General features: G+C 38.9%; 1 protein-coding gene across 4 annotated transcripts in view; it reads right to left on the bottom strand.

The window, feature by feature from the left end:
* LOC105248659 (serine/threonine-protein phosphatase 4 regulatory subunit 1) overlaps positions 1-18,739 on the bottom strand; it is a 132,617-nt gene that overhangs the window by 68,760 nt on the left and 45,118 nt on the right. Inside the window, exon 1 of one of the 4 annotated variants that reach the window (XM_011253577.3) lies at positions 8,803-9,688. The exons of the other annotated variants lie outside the window; for them this stretch is intronic. The gene's annotated coding sequence lies outside the window, so the exon portion shown is untranslated. Of the gene's footprint in view, positions 1-8,802; positions 9,689-18,739 lie in introns of those variants that run through there. 4 annotated transcript variants of the gene reach the window in all.

Below are 18,739 nucleotides of genomic sequence, written 5' to 3'. Positions count from 1 at the left end.
ATCGACCGAGGTCTGCAAGTCCATCAGAATAAATATTTCGCATGCATATATTTGCAAAGATGGTTTATAACTTTGTGACTATTGCTACGGTGTCGTCATTTAATCGCCGATTGTATTCTGACAATCTAAATTTTACCGTCACGGTAAACACGATGCCGCTATAAAACGTGCACGGTATTGTATGCAAATCGAGTTTATCTAAGGATAAAGATGTTAACAAAGACGAAGATAATAAAGTCAGAATTTCTTAAAAATCGACGCTTTGCATTTTACGCTCGATATTTCATTGTAATTCATCGTCTTTCAAAAATAAACACGTGATCACTTTCGGATGGCGAATTCGTTCTTTAAAAAAAATTTTTTTTAAAATAAATTCTTTAAAATTCTTAAATCTTTAATAGGTACGGGACGCTCATTTTTCTCGGAGATATATGCCTCTCTCGAATTGTCATCTCATTAATACACCAATTTAAATGCAGATCTCTCGACTAGACAAAATAGCGACGCGATCGCGCTTTTGCGGAAGTATAAATCGCGTACGATTTCTCCGGATAACTTTGTGACACCGATATGATAATCATATCGGTATTCGACGGTATCTTTAGCAATCAAAACACGGAGAGAATCGGAACGACGACAGTCGGCCGACCAGTGAAAAGCAGAAAGCGAGCAGGAAGCGAGCCCTCGTGATCCCGGTTGCCTATTTTTGGCCAGACTTCGTAGAATCGTACAGTTTCTTAGCCGAGTTCTTGGGCGCCGCCGCCATCGTTCTTCTATCATGCACTCGATAACCCCAAATTGCCGATAATAACGTATTGATATTGCGCGCAGACGCAAATATATAAACGATCCAAGTATTTCCGATCTAAGGGAAATGGCTGTCGCATGAAATTGATCGAAAATTTGGACAATAAAATTTTAAACCGATCGCTCTCGTCGCTTGACTTCACAAGTCACTTGGCTTAATCAATTTCTCGCTTCTTTTTCCCTAGTTTTTTTTTTAAATTTTATAACTCTTTTGTATAAAAAAGTGTAATTGTACGAAGAAGCAATCAACTAAATTAGGATTAAAATCGAGTAACATTGAAAGAGCAAGAGTTTTAAGGCGTACAAGTGAAACGGTGTGAAAATTAATTTCATCTCACGTGCAAATTCGATTATCGTCCCAATCAAAAGTCCTCTTTTCAGACATAACGTATGAAGAAATAAGATTAAAAGTGACAGAAAATTTAAAAAAAACGATACGTCGCTCGTAAATATTTCGGAAAAGCGACGTAACTTATTCGCAGATGACAAATGAGCGGTGAAAAAAATGTTTGATAAGATTAATGCTTTACATCTTTTCCTTTCGCTTCAACGTGTTTTTTAATAACGCGCTAAAAACTTACTTTACTCTTCGTTTTTTATCAGCCGACAAGGAGCGATAAATCGATTATCCCTGAAATGCGCGCTAAATTGCAATTGTCGAGTGAATAAAACGCTCCAACAAAAGACATTCGAACAAGTATCGAATCGTTTGATGGAATAAATTGCAAGATTAATGCAACAAACGATATTATTCAACGATTGTGCTTATTAACGCTACATTAAGTGCATCGCAAAACCGTCGCGTCAATAAATTGCGGAATAATTTGACGTTTGATTTAAAATGACAGCTATTTTCTTTCAAACAACCTCGCGAGTTGCGCAAAATTCCACGAAGATTCCAAGCAACATGAGAAATATTTATCAAGTTGGACGATTACCAGGCAATTAGGGAGTACGATGGGAGGAGAAGGGGGTGAGCTGGGTCGATGAACCCTTGTTTCTGAATCGCGGCGCCATAGCGACCCCTAAATCACGACCGTCTAGGACGGCGGCTATCGGTACTCTATCTCTCGCACATAGAGTATAGATGCAGGTGGGCACGCGCGCATTTTACGTTACATACACGCACGTACGCACGATTGCGTGCCTGGCACGGAAGCGCGCCCTACGCGGCAGTCACGCATCAAAACAAACCCCTCCTCCCCCCACCCTCCTCGTGCGCCCCTCGCGCGCGCCCAGTCATCGGGGTTTCTCGAGCAATTCCTGGTATTTCGATGATTATTAATTATGAATAGTTCCGAGAGTTCCGATGCTTTCCGAGATGTAAAATATCACTGTGGCGATTTTTACAGGTTCCTATAGAAAGTGAGGTAAAAACGAAAAGCGAGCAAAAAAATAATACTGCGTTTCAAGGAAATTATCACGAAAATGTCGGGAATTATTTTTTCAAAATTATGCAATTTTCTTACAAGTAGAATAGAAATAAGAAATTAATGTCTCTTTAACAAATATAATAAACAATATTATTATATTTATTATGCAGAGATAATTGTGAGAAAATTGACGAAATTACTCTGAAGCAATTGGATTCCTTAAAGATGTGTGTTAAAATCATGCTTGTACGCAAAATGAATAATTTGTCAATATCTAGTTCAAAGGAATCATGCCATCTGTGTAGAAGGTAAAATTAAAATAATTTTGAATTTCTTAATGCTGTACATACGTACAATTGTCATCCTGCCAATTACAAGGTTTTGATTGCTTAAATAAGTACGGAGAAATTTTCTGTGTGTTTTAAATATTAAAGTTTAATGTAGAGAAAATTATATCGTTCACATATTTTACAGAAATTGTTTCGATTCTTCAAACACGTACATACGAATCTAAAAAATAAAAAAACCGTTCGTTTGTTTTACGCAAAGATGAAAAATTTCAAACACGAGTCCCGAGAGCGGAAATGAAACCCGTACCTGAGTCCTTTTTCGAGGACTCGCCCTGTGCCTACAGGCACGCAGAAAACAATAGGACAACATCCGCGATTGGAATGCACATTACGAATCAACTGCGCCGGAATAATTATGGTGGTAAACGAGAGCCGCGCAAATGCAATCTCCATTTTATCCGACCACACGTTATACACTTCGTCGCTTACAATATCGACGCAATTAAACAATTAACATCGAGATTAGTAATAGCGATCGAATAATTTTCAAACTCGTCAAATTCATTTCCAACCTGAATTTTTTCAGATTCGTGCAGGTAACAAATGGGAATCTGTACAAAACGTGAATTTAATTTTTTTGACAATTAGTCTCTCTCTCTTGTATGCAAAAAAAATTTCTTACAATCTTACATTTAACGTAATACATTCAAGGAATGTAAATATAAGCGACACAGTTTTCAGTGAATTTTAATTTAATCCTTTACCGTAACAGAAATGCAAAATTTAAGACTGAATTATGAAGATATTCAACGTTAAAAATTGAAAACTTGCGACATACGATATTTTTCCCCGTCAAATTATTTTTAATCTATCGCAAAGTTTGTGACTTTTCTCGAGACTTTTCACGCTGCTTTGGCAAAATATTTCTAGTTGATACAGCTTGCATAAGAAAATTAAAATTATTTTCGATAATTACCGAACGTTAAAAGCAATATACGAGAATAAAATCTGCCTGAATATCGATTAATTTATCGTAAATTGCAGCTGAAAAGATATTAAGGGTTCTAAGACGCCCTACGTAACGTTTCGCTCAAAAAACCAGCTATGATGCAAGAACGTGTGGCGTTGACCCGATCAAAGAAATCGCGATAGAGTCGTTAGAGGCACGATAGAGCGGCCCATTCGATGGTATATTACAATTTTAACCCCTCCGCCGGGTGCTAATTTACTTTAGCCGCATCGACTTTTCCGCGAAAGCATCCATCAAGTTCCATTACAGCTTCCGACGTCCACCGCTCTCGGACACACCCCTTTCGCATTCGCCCTTAAGCATATAATATCGTTACTCGTTCCTGCCGACAACGGGTTATACTACCAAGTCGCCCAGAAGAACGAAGCGACTAGAGTTCCGGTAGAATACGACGTCTCTGAAGAAACTCGTTTCTGTTGTAAAAGATCGCGATTTTACGCAATTCTACGAACGTCACGGATTTAAATCGAAATATCTAGGTATAATTACAGATATACATTAAAAACTAAAATCAAAATAATTAATTAAAGATAAACGTAATATCGTTGATATTACGTCCCATTCAATTTGATAAATTCCCCTCGTTCATTTATCACAAAAATATGACAAGTGAAAATATTGGTAATCAATTTACATTTCATGTTGAATATGAAAATGTTAGATATTAAACAAAAATACAAGAAACAAATATATGATTTGATTATGTTTGTTACTAATGCATATCTTTCTTGTATTTTTATTTAATTACATCTAACCTTTTTTTATATTTAACATCAAATTTAATTAATCATCAATTTTTTGTTTTTATCATATTTTTATGATAGATATATTATTATCCAATATTTATCGAATATGTTTACTTATCTTTAACATTAATTTGAAATTGAAAAGAGAGAATGTTCGCCAAATTATTTTCAAAATTTCGATTAATTTTGTTGCATAGATTTTGATAAAAAAAATATATTTCCTGTGTGTATTGCTAAAATTTAAAAGAAAATTCTACCTAAAAGTATCAGTTTAGCAAAGTGTTTGGAAGTTTTGAGACTTCTCTGTGGGACGTCTGGGACTTTGAAACAAAAATCGATAGAACTTCACTAACGGTCTCGTCTACTAGTTTTCTTTAAACCCTCCGACCGGTCGATGCACGTGACAAAAACATGCGCGTACACGTGTTCGCAACACATTATACGCAAACCGAAAAGAATTCGCAAAGTTCATCGCAATATTTCTTATTGTTTTCATTTTTAAATGAATGAATAAAGAACGAGAGATCAACAATTCTGTTTGTTTGACATTTTTAACATTTAATTAAATATTCGAGAAATACCTCGCTATAAAAAATATATTTAAAACATATTTTGCAAATATATCTCGTAATTTATTAGAGAAGAAATTTGTAAAGCACACAGGCACGCAGGCAAAAATATAATTGATCATTAAAGAAATTGATGTCAATTAAATAAACAGCATTCTTAAAAATGTTTTAAAATTATCATATTACTTATCCTTAGTCATTTTAAATATATATTATTTCTCACGGGATTAAATTAATTTTTGCAAGAAAATTTGACAGCACAAAATATATTTTTACCTCGGTCTGCGTCTTTTTCTGGTTATTCCTAGACTCTTCCAACATTCCTCAAATATGTGCGCCGTTATACGCAGAAAAAGGATCAGGATTACCTCAAGGCACATAGCGAATATTCTCTAGCGATATTCGACGAGCGTGTAATTTCCAATTGAACGACATCTGCACCGAGATCGGCTCGGAAATCGCGGATGATCATCGACGCCTCAAAAGATCACCCACGTGTCTTCCACCGCGCCGCCATTTTGCCCGTCAGCCGCCATGCCATACAAGCTGGGAGCCCCCACCGCCGTTCGTTTCTCTCTCTCTCTCGTTCTTTCATCGTCTCAGGCGACGAGAGGGAAGTTTCCGGATTCACGACTCCGAGATAACGCGAGCGAATGAAAAATTCGCAAGCCGATTTCGCAATCGCACCAGGCGACCGACGTTTCGTCGTCGTCGTCGTGGAGGTCCTCCTCATCGCGCATCACGAAGCGATGAATCTCGGCGTCAGAAGCCGAAAGAGCGATTCGTTCTCGCGTTGCGTCGCAACTCGATGAGTCACGGTCCGCTTTCGAGCGCGTTATCGAGGCCTCTGCCGATTTTCGAGGCAGCACCGTCGATTCTGTCAAAGTGAACGAAGAGAAAAATAGGGGAAAACATGGAAATGTAGGACACGATGAAACGGGAAAATTCCACCTCATCGAAATTTAATTTTGCTACTGAAAAATATGTACTGTATTTATGTTATAATTATTGTTATATTATAGTTACGTTACAATTATATAATTATATGTAACTATATAACTATAATATAATATATATAATTATATAATATATAACTGCTATTAAAAAAAATTTTAAGTATTTTCATTCTCATCATTTGTATCTACGTTAATAAAATAAAGTTCAAAATCTAAACGCGATGATGGACGCAAACGTGCGAATTGATCGTCTACTTTACGTCAAAAGATAAAACGGCAATCTCTCATATCCCGACCTTCTCTCCTTTACAAATGTTGGAAGGTATTTCGCGGATTTTGGGATCCGTGGCGGGGGAGGTCGAGAGGAATAGACTGAGAAAGAGGGATAGAGATCGATGGTCCCCGTCCCATTCTTCAAGGAGAACTCCGTTATTTCGCAAACGCGACCTCACCTTCCAGGAATCGCGTCCTTGAATGATGGAGGTCATCGGCTCGCAGAGGAACTCTCGCTTGTCTGCCGTTACCCCGCCATCGTCGTCGTCGTCTTACCTTGGCTTGACTACGTAGACGATCGATACGGACCGTCGAATCTCGTGTCCAGGGTCTCGTAGTGCCGGCAATGACGACGACGATGGCGAAAACGCGGTAAGAACGACATATTTTCAAATATCCACGAATATCAGCTGCTCAGACTATTCCCAGAGCTGCTCTTTAAAATCTATTTAATTTAATCTCATTACCTTTATGTTTGTTTAGGTTGTTTCCCTCGCAATTTGAATTATGCATTCTAATTAAATTCCAATTCAATTCGTGTCTAATCATTTCATCACTTCCTTTAATTTTTTTGGCACAAAATAATTCACCGTAACATAATAAAAATTATATTTATAATAACATATATATATTTATTTATTTTATATAATTTTGAAATATACGTGTCTAGAAATATTCTGTTGTTTAATAATTAAATTTACTTGCCTTTGTAAATTATTATATATTATTTTTTATTGAATTGTAATTTGTTTGTAAAAAATTAAATCAGAGATGAGAATTTTTCTTTCCCCAGAATATCGAAAGGCATCAATGATTCGAATCAAATAAAACATTTACGAGCAGATAAAAAATATTCTTGTAATTTCCACACAAATATGCATTAATCCAATAAAATTTTTTAATATGATTAATTTAATTTCCTCAAGCTAGAGTTTCGACGAAAAAGTTTCTCGATATTATTCCCCCTCGAGTCAAAAAGTTTTGCAAACTTTTACAAAGCTACACGCACATTCCAACGGGAAGACAAAGCGGTTGTTTACACATCTGCAGAAGAAAAGCTTTTATGCAAACACAATACAAGATAAAAGAAAAAAAAAAAAAAGAGGCATCTACGATACTCGAAACGCCCGTTGGACATCTTTGCGACATCTCTCGGATGTTCGCGTCGTCTGGATAAAGGGGGCCAAATCTATTAGGAAACGTCGTGCGAATGTGGCCGCCTATTTTCACGGCTGATCGCGTCCGGCCCGACTCGTTACCTCGTGACATTTTTATCGGTCCGGAGCGGGGCATTTTCGGACGCGTCACGATGCTCGCGATGGTCAAACCGACAAACGAGCAACGTGTGACTCGCGCATTCGAAAATAGAGAAGGCGCCTTCGAAGAAGACGAAAGACGACGAAGACGACGTCGCTTATCATTATCCGCCTTATCGAGCATTATGTAAGCGTCGCCTACGTCATGCATGTGGCAGTTAAGGGGCTCCGCGCGAAAAGAGAGAGCGATCAAAAAGCTACTGGAGCAGCGTTTTTTGGAAAATGTTGTGGAAAAGAGAGGAGAATATCATAGAACATGGGTGTCTTCCCGCCTCGCACAATAGGACGGGTATAGGAGGATTAGTCACTCGGGATAGAGAGAGATCTTGCGAATAAAAAAGTAGATTAATGTATGTCTTCGTGACGTGGAGAGAGGGAGAGAGAGACAAAGAGCGCTCTCGGTCCTGCGAGCAATTATGCTCGATTTTCACGAGCTCATATTTCACTTGATACGCGCACCGGAATATGTAGATTGAAATTTCAAAGCGAAATGGCAGGACATTTACTTGGCACGATCGTTCTCTTTATGTGGTATTTAAAATATACGATGCATACAATGTATCATATTTTTCTTATTTGTTTTTACCTCATTTTAATATCATTTTAATTATTTTTATTTTATATATTATTTTTTAATTATTTTTATTTTATATATTACTTTAATTATTTTTATTTTATATAAATTAATTTTTCCCGTCGCAGTTTTATACAAAAAAAAGAGAGTTCACACGAGCAGTATAAATTTCTTCCTTTGAGACTCCGAAACTCTCGATATACTGCAAATTATTACAATAATTGGACGAAATTTCACGAGAAATCCACTGCATCATACGTGCAACTTTCTTCCCGTCTAAAACTATCACGAGAAAAATAAATACACACTTTTTCCCCTCGTTATACCATACATTACATATCTCGAGTCGAAGAAGCACGCGCGTGTGCGTGCGTAACGCACATGCAGCCAAGGTAGCGGGGGGGCGGGGGATGGAGGGAATCGGAGTTTCTGCAACGTCGCAATAATCGGCGCCGAAGAATTCGCGCTCGAGTTTGCGAGACTCTTTCGAGTTACGCACGCGGGACGAAAGCGGGGGCGGAAGCGGGGGCGGGGGCGCAGGGGAACTCCTCTCTCTCGGACGCGGCGCACATACGCGTCTCCGTCGGACGACGACGCTCCTCTGGCGCCGTCGCCGACGTCGACGCCGCCGACAACGTCGGCGAAATCTCGCGGCGAAGCTACTGCGCAGATTCCGTGTCACGCGGTCCCTCGGTCTCTCTGCGTCGCGCGGAAAACTTTCGCACGCTCGCAGTTCGCGGCCGCTCCTCCGACGAGAAGTTTGCCTCAATCGGAGGAAACTGGACGTCGCGACAGAGATGGTTTTCCCCGTCTCTCTCTCTCTCTCTCTCTTTCTTTCTCCCCAACCTTAATCAATCAAGGCTCTCACCTCTGTCCTCCGACGATGACGTCTTTCCCGCCCTGGGTCTCGCGGGCCGCCGCCTCCCTCGCGACGATTCCGCATCTCGGTGAATCAGTCCTGTCATCGTGCGTCACTTGGATGCGATTGCCGCACTCCGCGTCGCGAGACCGTAGGAATTCTCGGAGGCGACGCTGGGAATCGACGCGTTTCCCTCCCCCTTCCTTTCCTTTTCCCTCCGAGCAACGATAACGCGGGGCAATTACGCGTAATTTTCCACCGCGTCCTTTCCGCGTCTCGGGATGACCTTCACTTATTTGGACGATTTCACGAGCGTGCACGAAGAACGGGACGCGCCAGCGGCGTGAAGAGAGGCGCAAAACGACGCGCGGCTAATGCGCGAAAGCGTGCGCAGAAGCGAGGCGCGCAGCCTCGACAGGCGCAATTCCGAGTCGACTAGAGAACGACTACTACTACGACGACAGCGACGATGACGATGACGGCGATGACGATGGTGACGACGCGGGCGGCACGCGTAGACCAGTCGCGGTCCCCCTCGCGTTACACACTGGGTGGCCCGGCTCGACGCGATTAAAATGGCTGCGAGCGTGTGTACGTCTTGTTTTCTCTCTCTCTCTCTTCCCCTTTTTGCCATCACCTATCCACCGCTCGGCCAACGACTCGACACCGCCGTCGTCGTCTTCGTCGCATTGTTTCCCCGCACGCGTTCGCGGAATCGGCGCGAAGACGCGTTTCCCGGAGGAGGGAAACAAAAGGAGGAGAGGACGCGCTCGCTCGCTCGCTCGCGCGCGGGCGACCGTGCGCACGAAAACAACATGTACGTAAACGGAAGCGCGTACTACACGCGAGTAATGGTGTGGTGTGGTAGACACGCGCGAGAAGCCGCGTGGGACTGCGCCGCTAGAGCGAACGCCGCGGCGCGCGAGTCGACGGGATGCGACGCAGGCGGCACCGCCAACGCCGCGCTCGGCCGTCGCCGCAACTACGAGAGTAAATAGCGGGCCGAGAGACGAAGAAGCGACGGGGGGAGGGGATAGGGGTGCGGAGGGGAGAGGGAGCGAGCCGCGCGTTCTCGAGTCGGAGCGAGGAACGCGAAAAGGGAGGAAAGGAAGAGGGGAAGGCGGGGCGAGAGAGGGAAGCGACGGCGAGGCCGCGCGAGAAGGGGAGGAGGAGGGGGAAGGGGGAGACATCTCGGGAGTGCGTCGGGCCAAGTGCGCGAGTGTCGTCATATCCGGTATTCGGGGTGGCGCTGTACCTGAAGCCGAGCGGTATATGCGAGTGTAAGAGCGCGAGCGCGCGCGCGCGCTCACGTGTGTGCCGCGTATGCGTATGTGCGTGCGGCGATAAAAGCGGCCGTGTCGCACACGTAACCGATGCCGCCGCGTGCGTGCGCGTCTGTGGAGCATCGAGGGTAAGGTGGTGAACGCGTACGGCGTAATACGGCAACAATGAGATCACGACGACGACGACGACGACGACGACGACAATGACGATGATGATGATGATGATGATGAGGGCGATGAGTTTCCCTCGCGAATTCAGAAAAGTTGTATTTTTCAGAGATTTTCGTCCCGACGATCTTATCTGAGTACGAGAGAGAGAGAGAGAGATACCAGTTGGCCCTTTCCCCCTCCCACGCATCTTTATGCGCACCTTGCCTCGTCGTGAATAAAAAATGCGATATTTACAATCAGAGAACGCGTTGGTTGAATTCGTTATTTCTTGCTGGAATCCTGCCCCGAAAACGAACATCGCAATCGGCTTTATAGAGAGCGGCGTGACTAAAAAGCGCATCAGCGCTTCTTTCGGAGTCCCCGAGATATTAAAAGTGTTTTGAAACTTTAAACGTAACGTGTTCGGGATTTTTGTATTTTTTTAAGCTTTTTTTTAAGTATCATTCTTGCCAATTATCCCGAAAAGGAAAGCTAGAAAATCTTCTCTCTCTCTTTTTTCATCTATCATCATTTCACCAGAAGGCAACGTTATCAGAACCTACCTACTTTTCATTGAAAAATTGTTATTAATATTCATCGTATCGTCATAATAATACCAACTCTCTCGAATATTCAGCGACGCTAGAATTGCAAATTGATGACAATTATAATTTCCGATAATCGATTTATAATTAAATACACAAGTGCATAAAAAACTGAATTACCTCGCTTGAAATTATATCACGCGTTTGCTGCTCGAGGAAATTCCGATTATTTTCCTGCCTATCCCTGCTGGTATTATCGCAGAATTATTGCCGATCAAAGACCTTGAACGTTTCGATGGTCTATACGTGGTCACGTGATTGACGACATCGCGAGCACGCGGTAGTTACTCGTTTACGAGAATCAATTCGATTAGAGAGTGAAATGTTCCATTCTTTTTTTTTTTTATAGCGAAACTTTTCAGTTTAAAGGGTCTATCGATGCTGTCAAAAAAATTTATATATTGACTTTTGACAATCTTACACTTGAAAAGATCTATATTTTTTTCATATATATAAATATTTGTCATATTTCTATAATTTTTTCATTTATAAAAATTTATAATTTTTAGTTTATAATTTTTTTCTCTCTCTTTTAGAGGAATTGTTTTATATACATTATTTTTTATTATATTATATATTCAATATGTTTATTATTTTATTTCAATCAATATCTATTATCTCATAAATTAATAATAATTATATCAATTAAATTTAGAGAATGAAAATTTTCTTTAAGTACGATTATTATATTATTTTATCTCAATATCTATTATCCTATGAATTAATAATAATTATATCAATATTATATCAATTAAGTTTAGAGAGAATCAAAATCTTTCTCGAGTACGATTATTATACTCTATTAAAATTTTTTTCATTTTTACTTGCGAGCTCTTCCTCGAATACTGTTTATTCTCCCCTATTCGTAGAAAATTTGCCTTAGCGTCAGGATTAAAATGATTAATCGTTTCGTTGAATTTAGCAAAAGCGTAGGTTCGTCCCGGAGTCATCCACGGACCTGACCTCGTCGTACCTTGACGTTTCTCGATGACGTTTATCGACGTCGATCGCCGTTGACGTTCCAACGACCGTACAGAAATTCGTTTCCTCGTCGATGCCGCCAGTTATTATTGTTCCCGATGAACGGCCTCGGCGTTCGCGGCTTCTCTACCTAGATAGGTAACGTGACGCGCGTGACGTCGACCCGGTTGCGGCCCGTTCGCGTCGCGTCGACAGACGTCACGCGTCGCCCTGGCGACTAGAGCGGTTCTCGATAATTTAACTTTTTAACGAAGCCGATGGAGAAACGCGAGCCGGAATTTCTCGGCGTTTCTTGCGGCCGATACCAAGGAATACAAGCCCGAAAGTCGATACATCGGCGAACAAACACTACGATTGAAATATATTATTTTCGATTTTTTACCGCAAAAAGATACATTCTTTTGTACATTTATTCGTTATGAATCTTGGTCAAGTGTCGCATAAATTTTCGAGCATTAAAAATTTCTACCATCGTAATAAGAAAAAATATTATACGTTAAAATTGAAAAAAGTCACGGAAGAGAATGAAATATTATTATAACTCTAGCAATAAATTATGACTAAAATTTAATAAATAATTATTGAAAACTGAGTGTGATCTCATGTTAAAGCAAAAGATATTTTACACTGCAAAAATAAATATTGATCATTTTCATTGATTATTTTCACAATTTGAATCAAGAGCTAAATTGTGTTTAGTCCTTTCTAAAATTACTATTGAACATTTCTTGTAAATATTTCATCACAGATATTAAATTAACAAGAATATGCGATCGATGGAAGCGGAAGTACCGTTTGATTATTCAAATATATGCACACGTAAAGCTTCTTGTTTTTATTATCCCTGCCACTCTTCTATTTATTATATTTTCTTAAGAATCATCATCTCGCATATCACATAAAAAATTTAGAATGAAATTTCAATGAAATTTGAATACATTCGACAGAATGCTTTTTTATCCACTAATCTAATATTGAATTCACATTTATTTCTACAATCATATGTATTGTAAAATCTTCTCAAGAATGACACACGTGATCGCAGCAATATTTGAATCATGTAAATTACACAAATTAAAGTAGTAATTTATTCGAAATAGTGTTTATTGCAGATCTCAGCATTTTATGGAATTTTTCTCTCGCGATTAATTTCAACTCATGAAATTTTAGCGAACAATTAACAAAAACTTTTAATCTCTGCATAATTTTTTAGCATGCGTTATAATAACAATGCACTTTTTTACAGCTATAAATCGCATTTAACTTATTAAAAGCTCGTTAAAAAGTTAGAAACGCATTAAAAAGTCAGGCCTGTTGAAAGACAAACATCGTGACGTAATATCATTTAATGAAAATAAAAATGTCTTATAACTAGACGTTCACCGCTGCATCTCACCTATCTTGCACATGCATATCTTGCTCGCTTTTTTTCTAGAACTGTCACGCATGTGACATGACGTTTGCGTCGCGTCGACCCGCGTGTGCGATGTCGTTATAATCGCGACTGATAGGTCTACGCCGATTAGAGACAGAAAGTTCCTTCAACTTTGTTCGATAGCCTTACTTTCACTCGTATCCTCGGCGTTCGATTTTCGCTACAACTTTACGCGTAAACACGACTCGCCGCGCATACTTGTCGGAAAACATTCTCGGCAAAATAATGAATAATTAGCAATCAACACAGGTAACTTTCGCGAATCCATTTTTGACGTAATTCTTTTTACATCATCGAATTTACCAAGAAACATTTTTATCCAGCAAACACCAAATAACAGTTTTCTAACTATTAGTTATAATTTCTCACTCAACAATATAACTGTTACATAACATGTAACAGTTATATTGTTGAGTGGGAAATTACAACTAACAGTTATATAAATTACTTGGTGTTTGCTGGGTAAGATTTAATTTCGACGAAGTGGGAAAAATAAGATTCCTTGATTACGTCATCGTAAGTAAAGAGAATAATATTGTACCATATAAGGAGAAACTAATTTAATGATTATTCACGATTAGTGAATCAGAAATTTTCTCAAAATCCTGCTCAAGCGATTCGTAATCTTAATTCCGATGAATTTAAAAAATAGTACACAACATAATATAAGTAACATTGCGGAAGAATGAGTCGATCTATACGCGTGATATAATGTCACAAAATTGCGTTCTGTGAGTGACAAATAGATGAATGACGCTTCCAAGTATCTCGATGATTCAAGAAACCTCTTGACGCGTACGAAAAGAGATTCTTGACTAAATTACTATTGAATGACTGGTAGAAAATTCGAGGTACTCGTACGTTTTAGCAAATTTATTTTATGAATGGTTGCGTGAATGAAATGCAAAGTTGTAATCTTGAATAAAACATAACTGAAATTCTACATTAAATTTTTTATAAACTTCTCATATGTTATTAAACAATTTAATGTAACTGTAATTATAATAATATATGATAATATAATATCCTAGATTAAATCATTATATTTGTTTCAAGAAGTAGATGTATGTGAGAATAAAAGATACAAATAATCCTGATTCAATCAAGATTGAAAGATATGTAATTTTTGTTTATCTCCTCGAGTTTTTAAACGTTTTGCAAATATGTTTATGGCAGAGATTCTCTTTCTCTCTCTCTCTCTTTTTCGAATAAAGTAAAGCAATATTGTGGTTGGCGCAAACCAATAATTGATGCAAACGAATAATTCCTCTTATCTACCATGTACATACTTTTATGACGCGAATGAATTGCGCGATAACGTCAAATCTACGCTCCAAAGGTTCGATATTATTTGATGACATCCTCATTGACATTAATTGCAATTGTCGTCATATCACATATGTATGTTTGATAATATAGTTTACAAAAGAATTTCAACACAAAAGTATTAGCGATAGCTACTCGTTATTTCAAGAAATAACGAATGTCAAGCATTATTTAAAAAATATGAAATATATACATGTAAGAAAAAGTATAATTTTCATTATTATAAGTCATTTTCTATCAAAGAGAGAAGTACTTTAGTATTGAAAACTAAAAACAAAAATACTGTCAATTTTTTCCCCAGAGATACTCGCATAATTGACACTAATTCCTTCTCTCGATCTCTATCAAATTCAAGTTTCTGAGAAATAAAATTTTAGCAATTGCGATATTTTCGAAAAACGATCCATTTTAAGCGTCGCCAAATCATCGGAGGAAAATCTCAGGCCCACGAAATGTTATTTTCGCAGTCGAGGAATTATTTTTATAGCCACGGCTGTTGTGTTGTTTGTCGTAATCAGCTGTACGGTCCAGAATGGATTCGTCTGACGAAAGCGAAAGCGGTGAGAGCGGCGGGGAGGAAGAAAGACGAAAAGTCATGAACGGAGCCGTATGGAGGAGGACGATGACGACGGAAAGGAAGAGAGTATTTTTAGCGGTTACACATTTTGTTGTTGACTGCTTCGAGCGCGACATTGAATCGCGCGCTCTCGCCGAGGAGTGCGTGCAGTTTAAACGCAAGCGATCTCGTGCGTACGCACAATCTTGCGAGGGACAGAAAGAGATTCTTCTTCGACAGTGAAGCAGATGGAGCTCGAAAATTCGCGAAAAATTGAGTTACATTTTCGCGCTGTCAACTCGTAAATTTTTTAAAATTGATTCAAGTTGATCAAATTAATAACCTGAATACATGATAATTTTCTCCTTCATATCGCGATCGTACATTATAGGATAATGATAAATAGCGAAGTGAAAGCGAATACCAGAGGCTAAAAGAATCTCAAAATTTCGATACTTCAAAGACTATGACGTCTCTCCCTCCTTTTAATCTCCCATTTCATAACCGCGCCACATACTTTGGAAGTAGCCAAGCGATTAGAATCGCAGATACGCAATTAGTGGCGTGATTAATCGGCGGATTATAGAAATCGCTCGAGAAATTATCGAAAGGATACGTAGCTGCGTAACGTAAATTCCATGCTGCCACCACCCTTGCGTTTCGCGATGACGCGACTGACCCACGTGATACGGTTCACAGCGATGGGTCGCGACCGTTTTCTCAGATAACGAATTCATTCACAACGGGCGATGACGACGACGACGATTCAGGCTCGATCAAGCGGCACGCGCGATCCAACTGCACGAATCAAACATGGCTGCTGATACCTGACAGAGAGTGTCCATATTTTCTCTCAATACCTTGATATCAGTGACATTAAAGATAGATATGTATCCTTCAAAATACCGATGATTTTTATTATTTTGTTATTTAAATAAGTCTATTCTTATTTTTCTGCATCAATATAATATTGTTTGCAATTGTTTATTTATATCGAAAACAACAAATATTATTGAATATGCAGTGAGATGAGACGTAAAGAAATGATGGACAGAAAAAAGAGCGGACAAAAGTGAGAGCAATATACTACGTCTGAGTCGATGGAGCAGAAAAGAAAGGAAAAAAGAGAGAGAGAGAGAGAGAGAGAGAGAGAGAGAGAGAGAGAAAGAGAGCGGTCGATGCGACTCAAATAACGGGAACTCCCACGTGCAAACCGCGACCAACGCATTCACTTTCATCGGCGAATAACAGTGCCGAGATCATCTATGGCTGCCAAATGGAACCGAATAGATCCAGCGAGAAATCACAGGTATGAAAAGTATAAAAATAAAAAATAAAAAATGAAGATAAATATAAAGCAGTATTTACATACAAAAGAAAAGAAGATTAAATTATATAAGAGAACTTGGGCAATTTTAAATATCGAGAACTTGAAATAAAATTTCAAGATTGGTTAACGATTGCGCATGTTTTGATTTATAAAAATAAAAGAATATAAGAATGCAAAAATAAAATATAAGAAAAAAAATTAAAAAGCAAAATAATGTATAAAAAATATACAGTGATTGAACCCGATAATTCAAAAGAAAATTAATTAAATTGATTGCAATTATAGTTTAATAAAAATTATTGCAAGAGAGAATTTTATAAAATATTATGTGGCAAGTATTATCATATATTATTAGCAAAAATAAGTAAAAACATTATTAAGTTTAAATTTCAAAACTTAATATGTAGCATATGTGACGCGGAAAAATAGAAGGACAGAGAGAAATGCATTTTTTCAAATTACTCACATCTTCCAAATGACAAGATCACATGTTCTCGATGAATATCCGAAAATCCAAAATAATATTTTTCTAATTCTTTGAAAAACTTACCTGCAACAAAAGAAAACAGAAAATCGATTTAAAAAAATTAATAAATCTCAATCAACAATAAAGAAAAAATCAAGATACTATTATTTTCTCCCATCACATCATTTGATATAGAAAAAAGAAAAATGATCATTTTCTCGTTTTCGATAAGAAACGATGAGCCCCTATGTGAGGAAGTATAAGGAGAAATCATTCATCCGCTGTTAATATATCCCTGGCTATTCATAAGAATATTCTCTTCAACATTCTGTCGGCCATGTTTGCGGAAGGCCGATTTGGCAGGAGGCGTTCTTTGGCATCCATGTCGCAGCCGGCATGCCAGCTTGTCGCGATCAGGACAATGATCTCGTGTCGTTGCCCGATACCTTAACATCCTCCGATCTCTCTTCGATAACTTGACAATCTTCGAAAGCATCACGAGGCTATTGCATCTGGCTTAATTTTGGATCAATCTTCTCTTGATTCATCTCCTTTCCTCTCCTTATTTTTCAAAGTAAATAAAACGCATTTATCATTAATACTAATACTATCTGTGTCAATCATCTTCGATTGTCATTAATGACGAAAAATATATTTTTGTGCATTAAATATAAAATTATAAATATAAATAGTATATCTATGAAGACTTATAGATCCATAGAGGTACGTTTCAACAATCCATCATATCTTGCATCATGTCTATTCGATCGAGTCAACATGATTGAAAAAAATGCATACGAGCAAAAACGAAACACGTATTCTCGCTTCCGCGATTATAATCCGAGATGAATGATTACCGAGAACCCTCAAGCGCTAATGACAAGTTTGATTAAATATTGGTTCACATTTTTTTTCCCCTGCGATCCTCCTAAGCCGCGCGTGTTACGGATGGATTCGCTCATTACGGGATGCCCTGTAAAGTATACAGGAAAGCATCCGAAGACACGCGCATCTGTCACCTGGCGCTGCGCCTGCTTCCCTCGTCCTGACTCACTCTATAATTGCGCCACACGCTGATCGTCATCTTCATTATGAGTCATCGTCATCGTCCTACAAGGAGCTCAATCATCCTCGAAATGGGACGTCTAATTATATGCAAGAAGAAAAATTCCGCTGATTTAATGTCATGTCCTTCAAGATCTCGGAGGGAAAGGACTCTTTAGTCCTGTATTGTGTGTCTCCCAGATTCTTACCAAAAAAGGAATGCAATTTGTTTTCGCTACAATGATATTCCATAATTCGAAGGGAGAGAGACTTAATTCTTTCATAAGATATATTTTTCATATACTTTTGATATTAAATTGATTTAAAATGCCGTTTGATTTTTCATTAGAATACGCGAGATATGAAATGATAGGAAAACGATAAATTTAAAATTGTCTGCGTGTTGACAGATCGGTATTAAAATCGATTCCCAGATCACAGCTGGACTTTGAATCTAGACTATCGGTTTAAACAATCTACTAATTGTAAGCGTTTCGATATAGGTGCAATGCATTATAATTAAATGTAATATGCGATAGTGCATTACATCAGCTACTTAATATCGCCGGCCATCCGGGAAGAGAGAGGCGGGATGGCTCGCAAGAGGAGAAAGCTCGAAGGGTTGGGCAGAATCGAAGATGATAGAGCGAGAGGTCAGAGAGAACGAGGATAGGGACGCGGAGGAGTAGGAGAAGAGGAAGATGGAGACAGGGAGGCTTAAGCAGGGGGCAGCAGGTGATGCGCCAGGTGGAGGACGACGGCGCGTGCGC

The sequence above is a fragment of the Camponotus floridanus genome, unplaced genomic scaffold (genome assembly GCF_003227725.1).
Source record: "Camponotus floridanus strain SB8 unplaced genomic scaffold, Cflo_v7.5 scaffold72, whole genome shotgun sequence".
Lineage (NCBI taxonomy): Eukaryota > Metazoa > Arthropoda > Insecta > Hymenoptera > Formicidae > Camponotus > Camponotus floridanus.
This window is presented reverse-complemented; position numbering and strand designations above follow the sequence as displayed.